The sequence below is a fragment of the Schistocerca cancellata genome, chromosome 3 (assembly GCF_023864275.1).
Source record: "Schistocerca cancellata isolate TAMUIC-IGC-003103 chromosome 3, iqSchCanc2.1, whole genome shotgun sequence".
NCBI classification, from domain to species: Eukaryota; Metazoa; Arthropoda; class Insecta; order Orthoptera; family Acrididae; genus Schistocerca; species Schistocerca cancellata.
Window position 1 is genome coordinate 704884066 of NC_064628.1, and position 12111 is coordinate 704896176.

Genomic DNA, 12111 nt, shown 5'->3' on the forward strand with positions numbered 1-12111 from the left:
CACAGCACGGCACGTCCGACCTCCAGCGCAGCCGCCGACTGAGCTATACCCCCTTTCACAATCTTTCTACTCCTATAACTTAAAGAAAAATATTATACTCCGCCTTGCTAAAGACGTCTAATCCAGCAAAATTTTGCGTAATCATTATCTCTCAGTTAGATATTAGTGTTAAACGAAAAATACTAGACGTTTCCCGCCCGGAGAAATTGGACTAGTAGCCTTTTCCAAGCAGGTACCGTCCGTTCTCTGTAATCGCTTGGCATATGATTAAATTGACAAACTCGCCTATGGCTCTCATAAACGAAAATTTCACTGTTACCCCGACGTGATTTGAGCCCGCAACCTTCTGATCTGGAGTCAGACGCGCTACCGTTGCGCCACGGAGTCGACGCTGCTTAGGTATTATCATGAAGGATCCAAGAGAGACTCGTCCCAGATGTACTTGCACTGGCGGGGGTGTAACTCAGTGGTAGTGCGCCTGCTTCGCTTGAAGGAAGTCCGGGGTTCAAATCCCAGCTCCTACAATTTTTGTTCCTCCGTGCAGCAGTACATGAAAACTTTTGCCTATCACCATATTCTATCAAATTCAGCGTACAAGATTCTTCCCCCAAGCAAGTGGATTTCGTACAGTTCGATCTCATAGTGGGAGGATGATGACCTGCAAGACTCTTGGGCTGCGATCCCCCCATTGAAATGTTGCTCCAAAGCCTTCGGTATGGAGTGCGGAGAGTATCACAAACATGTATTTGCAACTCATATCGACAATCGTCATTTTTTTTCGATTTGTTGAAAAATGAAAGGGGCACCTGGGATTGAACCGGGGCCTCTCGATCTGCAGTCGAATGTTCTACGACTGCTTTTCTTTATTTTTTTCGTACAGTCGGCAGGAGTCGGACCTACGCTCCCAGAGGGAATCTGATTTCAAGTCGGGCGCCTTACACACCTTTTTGATTTTTTTGTTAACCACATTTTTTCTTCAGAAATGGGAGCAGTTGACGGAATAGGAAAATCTTCCTGTGAAAATTAAATTTGCGAGTGGTTTTTCCTTTGCTGCAAAGCATAATAACTGAAATCTAAATTTGGTTTTGTGTGGTTTTTTTTAATCATTCCTATATATTCTAGATGTCTTAAAGATTTTCCCCCATTTACTTCAGTGTTTCTTCCACGAGAAAATAAAAATTATTCATTTTCTTTGTTTAAGTGGCATGAGATTGTGTGTGCTTTCTTTATATATACATTTAATTTTGTTTCATATTTAATTTTATTTGTTGAAGTAAATATTAGCATTTACAATCATAAAAGGAAAAAAAATAGTACCTCTTGTCGGGCATCATTTAGTGCCCATGATTACTGCTGAGAAAAACAATAACATTTCCCATGAATTCAAACAAAAGTAAAAAATGAAAACCATTTCGTAGGAACCAAAATTTTACTTTTAGGTATCAACACTGCAATTTCACGAAGTGTCACTCGTACATAAATTGACGGACTAGACGTCTATATTTGTTAGTTTCTGTTTCAGGTATTTTTTTTAACATTCAAATTTATCTTAATACGTGCAATGAGTTACACATTGAGTTTCAATGGAAGTAAGTGTCACTTGTCGGCATGTTTAATTTCTTTGTTTCCTGTATCGTCGTGTGTTTTTGTGGCCCCTGCATTGCTGTCTCAGGGTTCTGCTGGGACTACACGGCTACCGTAGCGGCCGCGGGGCCCACAAAGTCCCCACCGTACTTCACCCTCAACAGCAGTCCCCTACTTTAGCACGCAGCCAATGCTCAACCAGTCAATTAGTGTTCACTAGTCATCCTATACCTTTCTTCTGGAACAGAAGGTGTAACATATGACCACAGTTTTTGCTATGGTCTGGTCTCAAAGATATTTTGTAAAACTCTCCCTGTACATAGTCCGTACATTCCTGTACACAGTCCGTACTCTTCTTGTGTATAACATAATCGACAGAAGTTCCTAGTAACCGTAGTATTGCATTTTGTTTTTGGATCGGAGAGTAAAAGTCTACCTTAAAGGAATTAACATTCCCAGCAATTTCCCTTACGTCACTTCTCTTGAGGAATGCAACCTGGGTCTTCAGCATATTCCATGTATCTTGAAAACCCTGACAAATAAAACGGTGAGTTATTGTGTCGATTGCGGCCAGAAGACACGACTGACGATCGCCGATTATATGCTGCAGGACTGGTCCCAGACGTTCCTTCATCGCCCTGGAAATAATTTTATAATCTGAGGTCATGAGGCATATGGGTCGCATTTTGGGTAATTCCTTTATTGCTGTATTTCTTTCTTTAGGAAGCAATACTGTCTCACATTCTTTAAATTCTGCGGGAAATGTCGCTCCATTTAGCACATCGTTAACTGCCTCCGTAAATGTAACGCCTATAATGTGCCAAAACGTTTGATAAAACTCAATGGGCAGTCCATCGGGGCCTGGCGACTTCCTGGTGGGCGCACTTTTAATTACATCGAACACATCGTCACACATTATGCCTGTTATAAGACTCCTAGTTTGGTCTTCAGTAAACATGTCGTGTAGGCCACTCTTTTGAAGCATCTTCCTGAAAAAGCACTGTTCAAATTGTTCACTGTATAAAAATTCATAAAAACTATGAGCCTCAGTTAAAATAGCTTTTTGTTCCGTTAGTATACCTTTGTCGGCAGTTCTAAGACTCTGGACAAAGGTCCTTCTATTCTTCTCGTGTTCGATTAAATGGAAGAGTGAAGTGTTCTCCTCCTCCAGAATTGTCTGTTCGTGTGACTTAATTTTCAACCCCTCTAGCTGCATGCGCTTAAGGTTGAGAATTTAGCCTTGAACTTCTTTATTTCAAGTATCGTATTTTGGGACATAGGCCGGTCATCGAGCTCATGCAAACGAGTGTAACCAAATTCGACCTTAGCTATCTGCCACCTTGCTCTTTCTCTTCTGTAAGCTATCAATGTCGATCTGCGTTTTCGTTTGGCGCGGAATGTCCACCATCCGATACTGGTCCTATATTTGTGGCATAATGGAAGCGAAGCCTGCCAAGAAGAGGAAATCTGTGCAGTAAGGTCAGTGTCGCGGAGCATATTCACATTAGGTTTCCAAGCATACGGCCCCACTAAGTTTTCTGCTTAGCTACATTTCACTGCTATATGATCGGAAAAAGCTGCAGGTAGCGTTTCAATGGCACTACTTTTGTTAGTTAAATTTGTAGTAACATAAATTCTGTCGATCCTGCTTTGCGACGTAGCAGTAAAATGTGTGTATGTCACAAAAGACGGATACCGTATTTCCCAATCATCTTTCCATCCCATATTGGTAACGAGTCCATCAAGATCCATGGAGAAGTTGAAATTTGGGAACTGATCCTTTCTGTGCAGGACACAATTCCAGACTCCACCAATTAAAACCTTTTCGGGATTGACCTTAAGCAAATACACAATATCACTTTTAAAAAGTGATTGTTACCAGAGATTGCTACCAGACGGAACATATACATTGATTGATTGTAGTATTAAAAATCCTGCAACAAATGCCTCGTCCAGATTCTAAATAAGCAACATCTTCGGCCTCCATCCCATCTTTCACTAAGACTGCTGTACTACACGCATTTTCTTCGGCTATATTTAAAATAGCCTGAAAACCGGGAACATGCAAGTTCTTAATAGTAACTTCCTGTAGCAGAGCAACATCCGTATCTAACACATAAAAATTCTTTTAAAGCATACACCTTAGTTTCATTCTGTATTCTGTTTATATTAAGCGTAATTACATTATATGTTTGTTCCAGTGTCGTTTAGGAATTTGAGGGAGTGAAACAGGTGGAAACAATTCGACTCCAATCGTTACTGGTCAAGTACTCAAGTATCCGTGAACAGTGTCGTCCGTACGTTCAGTGTCCGCATCGTAGAGTTCTTGCATTTCCTGGTCCGTCTATTCCCTGACGTCGTCTGCCCAGTCAGAGCGACTGTCTGGGTTGGCATGTCCGTGCTGAGTTCCGCCAGCTGTTTCCAGGTTTGGTTTGTTTGGAACGTTGCTGGCTGCGCCTCGTGCGCTGTCATCGTCTGCCAGGCGTGTTATCACGTCGCCGTGTCCTGGTCTTGTTCCATCGCAATTTCGTTTTTATCTCGGTCACTTCCGACTATTTTTCGCAAACTGTCCTGCACTGCCGGAGCCAAACTCTCCGCCGCTTGGTGTGCGAGCCGTCTTTTCTTGTTCTTTTTAGATTTCTTCGGGGACTGCGAGGGTGACTGCGTCGGCGACCTCAAAGGCGACGTCGGTGGTGTAACCGTGGCATCGTTCACGGGTAAGCCGTCATCTGCAAGGATCATTTCACCCCGCGTAGATGGGTCGGCAGTTAGCACACAAGGTATATGTAGTCCTTGGCTTTGGTTCCGTTCTTGTCCAGTTATTGGCTTTCCGTGGTCCCTCTCCTCTGTTTCTACGGACGTTTTAGCCTGATCAGGTAATCCTGCTCCGACCACCTTTTCACTTGGAGACGGAGATGGCACCGTTACCGAACTGTCGGTACTGTCGCTCGAGGATCCCGTATGAGAGTTACTCGTCGCAGAACCCTGTTCAAGTAAGAGCTGTCCAGCCTCAAGTACGGTGGTCGGCGATTCAGCACATTCCAATGCCGCGAAAGGAGGAGCTGTATTGTCAGAGATAGCTGTTGTACTAGAGCTTTGATTATGGGATGCAAGGCGACTTGTCCAAATGCAGGCCAGTTTTCTATGCTTCCGGGCCCTGTGCAGAGAAATTGAGGAAGACCGCTGCATCTGCATAGGACAGCCTCGCCGACGGGAATCTGTGGCACGCGGCTACGAGTACACTCAGCACGAATATGATAAGGCGCATTGCACAAAGCCAAGTTCTAGGTTGGCCATCATATATCACAAGTGCGTGGTATCCACATACATTTATGAAAGACGGGATATGCTTTTGAAGTTCTATCTTGACCTGCCGAACTCCGTTAAGAACAGGGAACATAAACGGCTCAGACCACTTTTCAGCAAAATCTGAGATATCTCTGCCATATCCTTCAAGAACGAAATTGATCTCTTCAGCTGGTATCTCAAAAGGTACCTCAAATATTCTAACCATCCGAATACCAAAGCCGGCAGGAGAGACAATAACAGCATTGATCGTACCATCAGAATGATTGAACATTACCACATCTCCACATTTTTCCACAATATCAGTGCATAAATAAAATGATTTCATCTTAATAAAAGCAGCATTCGAAACAAACGACAAAATAAATACCCTCAATATCATCTCCATGTATACCCACTTTTTCTGTTAGCCACATTTTGATTTCTATAGCTTAAGGCCTCACATGATTAAGGTCAACAGAAAACTTTATAGTGTCCTTTCTCTGATAATTCGGTAAACTCATTTTACATATTCCGAGAAGAAAGGAATAAAGCACAAGGCAGCAAGCAGCTCTACTAACCTCTGACGCAGCGACACAGCCGTTGCTTACACTGGAGGAACGTCCCGCTTGGCGGGTGGCTCGCAACTGCGACTGAGCTGTACCCCCTTTCACAATCTTTCTATTCCGATAACTTAAGGAAAAATATTACACTCAGCCTCAAATCGTTCAAATGGCTCTGAGCACTATGGGACTTAACATCTGAGGTCATCAGTCCCCTAGAACTTAGAACTACTTAAACCTAACTAACCTAAGGACATCACACACACACATCCATGCCCGAGGCAGGATTCGAACCTGCGACAGTAGCGGTCGCGCGGTTCCAGACTGAAACGCCTTGAACCGCTCGGCCACAACGGCCGGCGGCTATACTCAGCCTCGCTAAAGACGTCTAATCGAGCAAAATATCGCGTAATCATTATCTCTCAGTTATATATTAGCGTTAAACGATACAAATATCAATAATACTAGACACTTCGCGCCTGGAGAAAGTGCGAGTCGGCGCCTTCACCTTAATGTCAGAATGCGAAAATTGCACTAGTAGCCTTTTTCAAGCAGGTTCTGTTCGTCCGTTCTCTGTAATCGTTTGGTATCTGATTAAATTGGCATACTCGCCTATGGCTTTCGTAAACGAAAATTTCATTGTGACCTCGATGTGATTTGAACACGCAACCTTCTGATCTGGAGTCAGACGCGCTACTTTTTTTTGGTTTATGTTTTAAATGGTTTTTTTTTTCTTGAAGGCAAAAGAAACTTTGTTTGAAACATAAAAATTGATTTATAGTGAAACAAACACTCTTGTACATTTGTATACTTGGTATTACCAGACTGAGCTGATCAGCATGGGGCAGGCGGGGACAAAGTGGGCAGGGGTCAATGTACTCGAAACTTGGCCACGATAGCGCCCCGTGCCTGTCACAGAATCGCTCCTGGAGATGAGTATTGATTGCATATTCTGTCATTCCTTATTCGGTGAACAAAATAAAACTCCCTATGAAGCATAAAATTAAATTCACTGTAGGAAGAATTCATCAGCCATGTATTTCTTCGTCTTCTTTTGTTCTTGTGGTTATCTTATTCGTTTTGTAAAGCAAGAGAACTTTCTCCTTAAACATAACGTAAGTTTATATTAAATTAAAGAATGACAATGAGGCTTTTTCCACCTCTTTTTTTGTAGTAAAAAAAAAAAGACTTACGTTGGTCGCTTGAAACAAGATTTTGAGCATAATGCCATAGTTCTTCTGTGGTCTGTATATTTCACACTTCCGTAAAATGCACACTTCATGTTCAAATGAAAATCAGTGGTACTGTTAGTTTCTAGATTATTAACGATGTAATTTACATATTGCCCCCATTAACCAATGTACTGAGTTGGATTTTTGTTTTTTTGGAAAGTATCGAGTCTCTAGCCTGAGAAATGTTACTGTGGGAAAATTTGCTGTGGAAGATAGCATAATAAAAGCCAACTGTTCTCTGATCCAGTGACAATTTCTTATATTTTCACTGCACGTAAATCTGTGTAGTAATGTGTCGATTTGGGTGCATTTGAAACAAGGATTTGTTTCACAAATGCCGATTGCATTTAATCTTTCGTTGGTGCTGACGATCCGATTCACCGTTTTGTACCACGCGGATTTGACGTCCGATGGTAGACCACTGATACTGATATTTTTCCATATGGCGTCCCAATCGAAATGCGGATATTTTCTTACTGATTTCTTTTCCCCTCCGTTCACTTTCTGTGACATATAATCTCTCGGGTCGTTATCCGTCGCGAGTTGGTTATATCATTGCTGAGATAGCTCAGTTCCACGAAGTATGTCCTGACCGCCGTCTGCTTCACGTCTGCTGTGCAGCGAGCTACCTTAATTTAAATATTAACTGTATTTTTCTTATTTGTCACTTATTCTTCCGTGTGTTTTTGTTTTTAGGAAGCTTTAATTGTCGAGTGCTATTAAGTGTTCCATAGATTTCGTGTTTGTTTTGAATACAATCACAGAGAGTCCCTTTAGTCAACCATAGTGCCAGTAGTGCTAGTGTTTGTTTTCAATACAGTCCAGGGACAGGTAGTGTTATTTTCATTGTTTTCTGCAGGAAGTGGCTTGCAATCACAGTCAATAATCAGCCGCCTTTAGTGAATTAGCAGTCTAGTTAAAAGTTGATTAACTCTCTTCAGTAAATAGATTCCTTACGATGGATGGGATGTGTGACGCAGGAGGAGCTGGCCACTGTTCGCGAACAGCTGAACGTGTTGATGGCCGCGGTCAGCCGTCTTCAGGCTGCTGCCTCGGAGTGTAGCGGCAGTGGGGAGTCTGGTGCGTCGCAAGGTGCACCCCAGGTGTTACATGCTTCACCCACTGTCCCTGCTGTCGAGACATCTTCGCGGGTACCGGGCGCGGTTGGGCCACCCTCTCCTCAAGGGGAGTTGCGGGTTCAGCGGCGTTCGCGGCGCACGAGGCGGAAGGTAAATGTGGAGGCTGGCCATGTGGCATCGTCCGCTCTGCCTGTGAGTGGACATGTGATAGCTCCTTCAGCAAGGTCCGAGCAGGCACACCGGGGGAGGGGTTTATCAGTTATTGGGAGCTCCAACGATAGGCGGGTGATGGAGCCCCTTAGGGAAATACCGGACAGGTCGGGGAAGAAGGCCAGTGTTCACCCTGTCTGCTTGCCGGGGGGTCTCATCCGAGATGTGGAGGAGGCCCTACCAGCGGCGGTAGAGAGCACTGGGTGCACCCGACTGCAAACTGTTGCTCATGTCGGCACCAATGACTCCTGCCGTCTGGGTTCAGAGGTCATCCTCAGTTCGTACAGGCGGTTGGCGGAATTGAAGGCGGAAAGCCTCGCTCGCGGGGTGGAATCAGAGCTAACTATTTGTAGTATCGTTCCCAGAACCGATCGCGGTCCTCTGGTTTGGAGCCGAGTGGAAGGCTTAAACCAGAGGCTCAGACGATTCTGCTGAGATCTGGGGGTGCAAATTTCTCGACCTCCGCTATCGGGTGGAGAAATGTAGGGTCCCCCTGAAAAGGTCAGGCGTGCGCTACACGCCGGAAGCGGCTACAAGGGTAGCGGAGTACGTGCGGAGTGCACATGTGGGTTTTTTAGGTTAGAGAACTCCCTCCCTAGGCCCGACATGACGCCTCCTGAGACGCGGCAAGGTAGGAGTATGCAAAATGCAACAGGGAATAACAATATTAATGTGCTATTAGTAAACTGCAGGAGCGTCTATTGAAAGGTCCCAGAGCTGCTGCTCATTAATAAACGGTCACAACGCCCATATAGTACTAGGAACAGAAAGTTAGTTCAAACCAGACGTAAACAGTAATGAAATCCTAAACTCAGATTGGAATGTATACCGCAGAGACAGGCTGGACAGTGAAGGGGAAGGCGTTTTCATAGCGATAAGAAGTGCAATAGTTTCGAAGGAAATTGACGGAGATCTGAAATGTGAAATGATTTGGGTGAAGGTCACGGTTAAAGCAGGCTCAGACATCGTAATTGGATGTCTCTATGGGCTTCCTGGCTCAGCAGCTGTTGTGGCTGAGCACCTGAAGGATAATTTGGAAAATATTTCGAGTAGATTTCCCCACCATGTTATAGTTCTGGGTGGAGATTTTAATTTGCCGGATATAGACAGGGAGACTCAAACGTTCATAACGGGTGGCAGGGACAAAGAATCCAGTGAAATTTTTTAAAGTGCTTTATCTGAAAACTACCTCGAGCAGTTAAACAGAGAACCGACCCGTGGCGATAACATATTAGACCTTCTGGTGACAAACAGACCCGAACTATTTGAAACAGTTAACGCAGAAAAGGGAATCAGCGATCATAAAGCGGTTATGGCATCGATGATTTCAGCCGTAAATAGAAATATTAAAAAAGGTAGGAAGGTTTTTCTGTTTAGCAAAAGTGACAAACAGATTACAGAGTACCTGACGGCTCAACAAAATAGTTTTGTCTCAAGTACAGATGGTGTTGAGGATCAGTGGACAAAGTTCAAAACCATCGTACAGTATCCGTTAGATGAGTATGTGCCAAGCAAGATCGTAAGAGATGGAAATGAGCCACCGTGGTACAACAACCGAGTTAGAAAACTGCTGCGGAAGCAAAGGGAACTTCACAGCAAACATAAACATAGCCAAAGCCTTGCAGACATACTAAATTTCGCTTCGCGTAATTTTTGTTTGAGGAGGGCTATGCGAGAGGTGTTAAAGGAATTTGAGAGTAAAGTTCTGTGTACTGACTTGGCAGAAAATCCTAAGAAATTTTGGTCTTATGTCAAAGCGGTAGGTGGATCAAAACAAAATGTCCAGACACTCTGTGACCAAAATGGTACTGAAACAGAGGATGACAGACTAAAGGCCGAAATACTAAATGTCTTTTTCCAAAGCTGTTTCTCAGAGGAAGACTGCACTGTAGTTCCTTCTCTAGATTGTCGCACAGATGACAAAATGGTAGATATCGAAACAGACGACAGAGGGATAGAGAAACAATTAAAATCGCTCAAGAGGAAAGGCCGCTGGACCCGATGGCATACCAGTTCGATTTTACACAGAGTACGCGAAGGAACTTGGCCCCCCCCCCCCTTCTTACAGCGGTGTACCGTAGGTCTCTAGAAGAGCGTAGCGTTCCAAAGGATTGGAAAAGGGCACAGGTCATCGCCGTTTTCAAGAAGGGACGTGGAACAGATGTGCAGAACTATAGACCAATATCTCTAACGTCGATCAGTTGTAGAATTTTGGAACACGTATTATGTTTGAGTATAATGACTTTTGTGGAGACTAGAAATCTACTATGTAGGAATCAGCATGGGTTTCGAAAAAGACGGTCATGTGAAACCCAGCTCGCGCTATTCGTCCAAGAGACTCAGAGGTCCATACACACAGGTTCACAGGTAGATGCCGTGTTTCTTGACTTCCGCAAGGCGTTCGATACAGTTCCCCACAGTTGTTTAATGAACAAAGTAAGAGCATATGGACTATCAGACCAATTGTGTGATTGGATTGAGGAGTTCCTAGATAACAGGACGCAGCATGTCATTCTCAATGGAGAGAAGTCTTCCGAAGTAAGAGTGATTTCAGGTGTGCCGCAGGGGAGTGTCGTAGAACCGTTGCTATTCACAATATACATAAATGACCTGGTGGATGACATCGGAAGTTCACTGAGGCTTTTTGCAGATGATGCTGTGGTGTATCGAGAGGTTGTAACAATGGAAAATTGTACTGATATGCAGGAGGATCTGCAGCGAATTGACGCATGGTGCAGGGAATGGCAATTGAATCTCAATGTAGACAAGTGTAATGTGCTGCGAATACATAGAAAGATACATCCCTTATCATTTAGCTACAAAATAGGTCAGCAACTGGAAGCAGTTAATTCCATAAATTATCTGGGAGTACGCATTAGGAGTGATTTAAAATGGAATGATCATATAAAGTTCATCGTCGGTAAAGCAGATGCCAGACTGAGATTCATTGGAAGAATCCTAAGGAAATGCAATCCGAAAACAAAGTAAGTAGGTTACAGTACGCTTGTTAGCCCACTGCTTGAATACTGCTCAGCAGTGTGGGATCCGTACTAGATAGGGTTGATAGAAGAGACAGAGAAGATCCAACGGAGAGCAGCGCGTTTCGTTGCAGGATCATTTAGTAATCGCGAAAGCGTTACGGAGATGATAGATAAACTCCAGTGGAAGACTCTGCAGGAGAGACGCTGAGTAGCTCGGTACGGGCTTTTGTTAAAGTTTCGAGAACATACCTTCACCGAAGAGTCAAGCAGTATATTGCTCCCTCCTACGTACATCTCGTGAAGAGACCATGAGGATAAAATCAGAGAGATTAGACCCCACACAGAAGCATACCGACAATCCTTCTTTCCACGAACAATACGAGACTGGAATAGAAGGGAGAACCGATAGAGGTACTCAGGGTACCCTCCGCCACACACCGTCAGGTGGCTTGCGGAGTATGGATGTAGATGTAGATGCAGATGTAGACTGTGCTGGAGCCGGCGATTTATTTTTTGTACATAGACTGGTGCTTGTAGACTTGTAGACTTGCAGGTTTGACTAATTCGAATAATTTGGTGGTAATGCAGTTAGTATTTTCTCTGAGGATAGGTGCTGTCCTTTTGATAAAAAGTGCAGAGGCTTTACTTTTGATGTCGACCAATCCTAGACCTCAATTTTTGGGATCGAGAGTCGCTGTTTTTGCGTCCAATCTGAATATTTCCCCTCTACACAGATAGCTGGCAATGATTGACAACTTTTTTGCTGTCATTTTCTGTAGCCGGAAGATTTGGGCTGCGTAGTAACTTATGGAGAGAGGGTAATCCTTAATTAAAATTACTCTCTGCACTTGGTTGATGGCACCCCAAGAGAAACTCTACATCGCAACAAGAATTCGGTGCGATGTATTCCGCCAATTGATGACTGCCATTTTCATCGGAAAACTCGTCAAGGTTGTTCCAAGAGTTTCACAAAGGGTAATCGGCGTGGCCCAGGCTATTATTCTGTGGTGGAAACCCGTTGAGATATTTGCTTTTATTGCCGTTGATGCTTGCTTGCTCCGGAGACCCTACAGTAGTTTCTTATTAACAGATCCAATTTGGAAATGTCTTAGGGATTTCTCAGGACGATTCAGACATCATCTGCATAAGCGTTGATTACTGTTCAGTGGCCAGATAA

The 12111-nt window shown here is 43.9% G+C and overlaps 1 protein-coding gene and 1 non-coding gene across 2 annotated transcripts in view; both read right to left on the reverse strand.

Moving 5' to 3' along the window:
* LOC126176525 (uncharacterized) overlaps window positions 1-12111 on the reverse strand; it is a 188570-nt gene that overhangs the window by 112244 nt on the left and 64215 nt on the right. The window lies entirely within an intron of this gene.
* On the reverse strand, window positions 314-387 carry Trnaw-cca (transfer RNA tryptophan (anticodon CCA)). Its single transcript has one exon. It is a non-coding gene; the product is annotated as a tRNA-Trp (tRNA).